Here is a 6000-nt window from a genome sequence, read left to right as displayed (position 1 = left end):
ATTTTTTTTGTGTGTTCAGCTGCGTTCTTTAAATGTTAGCTAAATGCTCCTGTGTAGCACTGCATTTTTGTTTGTGTGTTATTGTTTTTGATTCATCATTTCATGCCACAATTTAAGTGCTAAATGGTTATAATGAATCATTTATAAGGAACCGGTTCAAGAGAGCCATTCATTCGCGACATTTAAGCATACCTATTATTTTATTTATTATTTATTATTTATGCATCTGAGAACTGTCAAAGTCGGCATTCTTTATGACTCACTGATTAAATGCAGTACACATTGCGTGTTATTAAACCACTAGGTGTGCCTCCGCTGTCGATCTATTAATAGGTTTTAAAAAACCTGTTAACTGTTCAGTTAAATGTTCAATTTATGAACTTGGTATGTCCTCTCGCTAAGCATATGTTCACTGTTTCACTAATAGCCCATCTGACATACTTCCTTGTAGATGTCCTAACTGCGCCATCTGGCTGCATCTCTCTCATTTCACATTTCAAAATTGCCATGTAAAAATGGAACAAACCTATTCGAATGAAACAACTTTTTACACGTGAGACTGTAGCCTACTTTTCATTTTGAAACATTTATAATCCATTAATCTATCCAATTTAGAATCCTTTATGAGTTCCCCCACAACCAATGTTGATGAAGGTTGCAGGTGTTGGATCCCAGTGGATCGGGCCATATAGTGTACTGGAAAGAATTGGAGAAGTTGTTTACTGGGTTCAGTTGCCTCCAAGGGGTAGGAAGGTGGCCGTGCTCTGAGATAGACTGGCACCTGCAGCCCTGGCACCAGACTCCTCTAAGGCTATGTCTACCCCAGAGGGCGAGGCAGGACCTCAGTTGAGCACTTCCAGTCAGTCCCTCCTGCAGCCACACCAGTTCTTGAGCTGCAGCCTTTGCGTTTGGATAGCCCTGTTACAGTAACACTGTAACGGATGGTTTTGGGACGTTGTTCATTCCTTCAATGTCAAGAAACTTTGTTTCATCTGTTACACGAGTGCTCACGATAATATAAAGCCTAAAACTGTCAAGTAAGTCTTAGCACTCATTACAGTATTCTGTTTTTTTTCCTTTTATAAAAATAAGGCATTTTGACCAAATGTCGTAAGAGTTATTTAAGTGATGTGATGTTAATAGAGTACGTTTATTATATAACCATTCCAAACTAACCATTCCAGATTGCTTTGCAAGTAGAATTTTGGAATAGGTGTGTGTGTGTGTATTGGGGAATAACGGTTCAAATTACTCACAGTTTGGTTTGTATCATGGTTTTAGAGTTATTATTTCTGTACGCTTTGGTATGTGCTATGTTTAGGGAAAAAGGGGCTATACTGTCAAATAAAAATAAAGAAAATAAGAATAATCTAACAACAAACAAAAGCACAAATAAATACAATAGAGCAAAGATAAATAAAATAAACTGTGCTTCTCAGTTTTTTTTTTTAGGTAGGTCTAACATTAGTTTTAAGGTTCAGAAATTGAAGAAAGCAATCAAATGTAAAATAGCATTGCATATTTGACTGTATAAATAAAAGATTAATCCTTATTAAAGTTACAAAAGCTAAGGTATTTAGTCAAGAACAATGAGTGATTTCTTTGTCTTTTTTTATTTGATTAACATGAAAACTTTAAGACTATGCATGGATCGAGTGTTCTGATACTGTACAGTAGTTCGACTATGTCTGCTGGGATACTCACAAAGACGGGCATGTTAACATATTTTTTGTGTGAATTTTTGTGAGGGCTCCTGAATGTTTAAACTGGCAAGGCTTAAATGAGTGCAGTTTAAACATAGCAATGTGTGCTGTTCAGGTCTCACCTGATATGACTGGTCATATTCGAGCATATGGCACTCGAACTGAACAAAGTTTCCAAGAGTGACTGCTTTGTCCACGTTTCTTTTCTTTTTTTCTTTGTTAATTGCTATTGTTGTAATGTATTGGGAAGCCATAATGCATATCCATCAACAGAAACATGCGTTAGCTGAACTCTGTTTGTCTTACATGTTGTTATTTTTAACAAGCCATTACAGATGCATTGTCAGATTAAGTTGAACTGCGGTGCAAGTGTGTGCCGAACAGTATGGTTCAATAATTTTTTACAGAGAATCCTTACACCCATAGTGTTTATGTGGAGACCTATATGTATTGTGTGTGTGTGTGTGTGGCTTCAGTGAGTAAAATCACTTTTTGCAGGAGTCTGTTGGGTCATTATGTCACATGAATAAGACACCACAGCTGAGTGCAGTAATATAACCAGTGCAATACAATTAATATATATTTTTATTAGGAATAAATATGATAAATATCTACATTTTTAAAACTATAAATACACAATATAAAAGGTTATTTACTATATATTTAAAATATATACAATACTTTAACATCCCTAAGCCTAAGTAGAGGAACGGTATAACATTTTTAAATATAAAGAGTATAAAACTATTTAGAAAATATACAATATGACTATATACAAAATGTAAATATTGCTGATCAGTAATATAGCCAATTATGAGGCTGATCTAAAAAGTATAAAACCTAACAACTATTTACAATATTTAAACATTCAGTAATAAGGCCTAAATTGAGGCATGGAAAGGCCACGACACCGACATTATAAAACTACTTCTCATAGATGTTGTGAATACTGATTAGATGCATTCTAGTTATTTGGCAGGCCATTGTTATAATTGGAGACCCAGTGAAACGCAGGAGACGAGAGATCCAATCGCAGTAGGGTTTTAATGGGTAATCCAAAGAGAAATCAACAAGCAGGGGTCAAAACCAAAAATCCATCCAAACAAATAAATAAACAGGAATAGGAACAGGAACAGGAACGGGAACAGGAACTCGGAAGACGAGGAACTCGTAAGGCGAGGAAACTGGGTGACGGAAAGAAATGACTCCATGAAGACAAACAGAAAAGACCAGTTAATATAGGCAGGATAATGACTATCAAGTGAAGACACCTGAGTGCAATTAACAGGAGTGCAATTACTGTGATGAAGGGACAAGGCTTTGTGGGAATTGTAGTGGCTACGGTGAGGTGCCTATGGGGAAGTGAGACCACTAGTGGAGACTCAGGGAAACAGAGACCAGACAGCGTGACATTACCCCCTCCTCCACGGAGCAGCTACCAGATGCTCCACCTGAACCCAAGAAGAGACCAAGGAACACAGAGACCAGGAGGGAGGTGGAGCGGCGGAGGACCAGGGGGAGGGACGGAGGGCCAGGTAAAATGGGGAAACAGAGACAAAAAGTGCAAAAAAACAAAAACAAGGAGCCCAGGGAGGTGGACCGGTGGAGGATCAGGGGGAGGGACGGAGGGCCAGGTCCATAGAGGGAAACAGAGAGAAAAACAAAAACAAGGAGCCCAGGAGGGAGGTGGACCGGCGGAGGTTCAGGGGGAGGGACGGAGGGCCAGGTCCATAGAGGGAAACAGAGAGAGAAACAAAAACAAGGAACCCAGGAGGGAGGTGGACCAGCGGAGGATCAGGGGGAGGGACGGAGGGCCAGGTCCATAGATGGAAACAGAGAGAAGAGGAGCAAAAACAAAAAACAAAACACAAGTCCAGGAAGGACATAACATTCAGTGTCCCAGGGCCGAACCGACAGGGCAGGAATCCAGAGAGGAGCAAGGTGGAATTGGAGCCATGCGGTCAAGACAGAAGCCCACCAGCGCGGCGCAAAAGACCACCGCATCCGTGCGGTCGAGACAGAGGCCCACCAGGGCGGCACAGAAGAACACCACATCCGTGCGGTCGAGACAGAAGCCCACCCGGGCGGCGCAGAAGACCACCGCATTCGTGCGGTCGAGACAGAAGCCCACCCGGGTGGCGCAGAAGACCACCACATCCGTGTGGTCAGGACAGAGGGCCACCCGGGCGACACAGAAGACCACCACAGAGGGATCGATGACACAAGAGAGCAAGTCTGGTTAGGCAAGTCTAAAACAGAGAACATGAGCAAGTTAAGGGTGGCCTCCGTGGCCACGACAGGATCAGTAGAGCGCTCAGAGAGTTCGGCTGAGATGTGACGAGACCCTAGAAGTTCCGCAGAGACGAGGAGAGGCTCTGGTAGTTCAACCAAGACGAGGAGAGGCTCTGGTAGTTCAGCCGAGACGAGGAGAGACTCTGGTAGTTCAGAGGCGTTGAGAGGCTCTGGTAGTTCCGCAGAGGCGTGGAGAGGCTCTGGTAGTTCCGCAGAGGCGTAGAGATGCTCTGGTAGTTCCGCAGAGGCATGGAGAGGCTCCTGTAGTTCTGCAGAGGTGTGGAGAGGCTCTGGTAATTCCGCAGAGACATGGAGAGGCTCTGGTAGTTCCGCAGAGACGTGGAGAGGCTCTGGTAGTTCCGCAGAGTTTGGACTGGATTCAGGAAGATCAATGATGACTTGACTCTGCTCATGAAGATAATTGGTGACCTGACTCTGCTCATGAAGATAATTGGTGACCTGACTCTGCTCATGAAGATAATTGGTGACCTGACTCTGCTCATGAAGATCAATGGTGACTTGCCTTTGTCCATGAATATCAATGGTGAATTGCCTTTGTCCATGAATATCATTGGTGACCTGACTCTGCTCATTAAGATCATTGGTGACCTGCCTTTGCCCATTAAGATCATTGGTGACCTGCCTTTGCCCATGAAGAACACCAGTGACTTGCCTTTGCCCATGAAGAACACCGGTGACTTGCCTTTGCCCATGAAGAACACCGGTGACTTGCCTTTGCCCATGAAGAACACCGGTGACTGGCCCTGACTCTGGAAGGTCAACGGTGACTGGTCCTGACTCTGGAGGGTCAACAGTGACTGGCCCTGACGCTGGAGGGTCAACGGTGACTGGCCCTGATGCTGGAGGGTCAACGGTGACTGGCCCTGATGCTGGAGGGTCAACGGTGACCTGACTCAACGCTGGAGGGTCAACGGTGACCTGACTCGACTCTGGAGGGTCAACGGTGACCTGACTCGACTCTGGAGGGTCAACGGGAACCTGACTCGACTCTGGAAGGTCAACTGTGGCTGTCATCCTGTGCAGAGATGCTGGACAAGCAGCCATCTTGTGCCATGACTCTGGACCGGCGGCCATCTTGGGCCGTGGTGCTGGGCCGGCGGCCATCTTGGGCAGTGGCGCTGGGTCGGCGGTCATCTTGGGCAGTGGCGATGGGCCGGTGGTCATCTTGGGAAGTGGTGCTGGGCTGGCGGCCATCTTGGGCAGTGGCGCTGGGCCGACGGCCATCTTGCGTCGTGACGCTGGACTGGCGACCACCTTGTTCTGTGGCGCTGGGCTGGCAGCAATCTTGCATCGTGGCACTGGCTGGCGACCACCTTGTGCTGTGGCGCTGGGCTGGCGGCCATCTTGTGCAGTGGCGCTGGGCTGGCGGTCCTCCTGTCTGTAGACCCGGTCTAGAATCGGCCATCCCACCGGGAGAGACAGGTGTGGCTGGGGTATTCCACGGAGACCGATGTTGTAAATAAAATACAAACTCCCAGAAATTATAGGTGTCTAACTGCTCCATTTCAATTTGAGGAACCGGGTCATTCAGCCCAGTGTTGAAAGTGTCCTTTAGGGCCGCATCATTATATCCCATCCCTTCAGCTAGGGACCAGAACATTTGTGCCATGGCACCCACCTCATTGCCCTCTTGGCAGAGGGCGGTTAATTTTAAATATTTCGCCCTCTGCTCCACCATACTGGCTGGGGAACAGGAATGAAGTCCCACACCGCTGGATCTCGACATTGATGGAGTCCTTCCTTTACGATCGGAGACCCAGTGAAACGCAGGAGACGAGAGATCCAATCGCAGTATGGTTTAAATGGGTAATCCAAAGAGAAATCAACAAGCAGGGGTCAAAACCAAAAATCCATCCAAACAAACAAACAAATAAATAAACAGGTATAGGAACAGGAACGGGAAGAGGAACTCGGAAGACGAGGAACTCGGAAGGCGAGGAAACTGGGTGACGGAAAGAAAGGACTCCATGAAGACAAACAGAAA

The sequence above is a fragment of the Carassius carassius genome, chromosome 18, assembly GCF_963082965.1.
Source record: "Carassius carassius chromosome 18, fCarCar2.1, whole genome shotgun sequence".
Lineage (NCBI taxonomy): Eukaryota > Metazoa > Chordata > Actinopteri > Cypriniformes > Cyprinidae > Carassius > Carassius carassius.
This window is presented reverse-complemented; position numbering follows the sequence as displayed.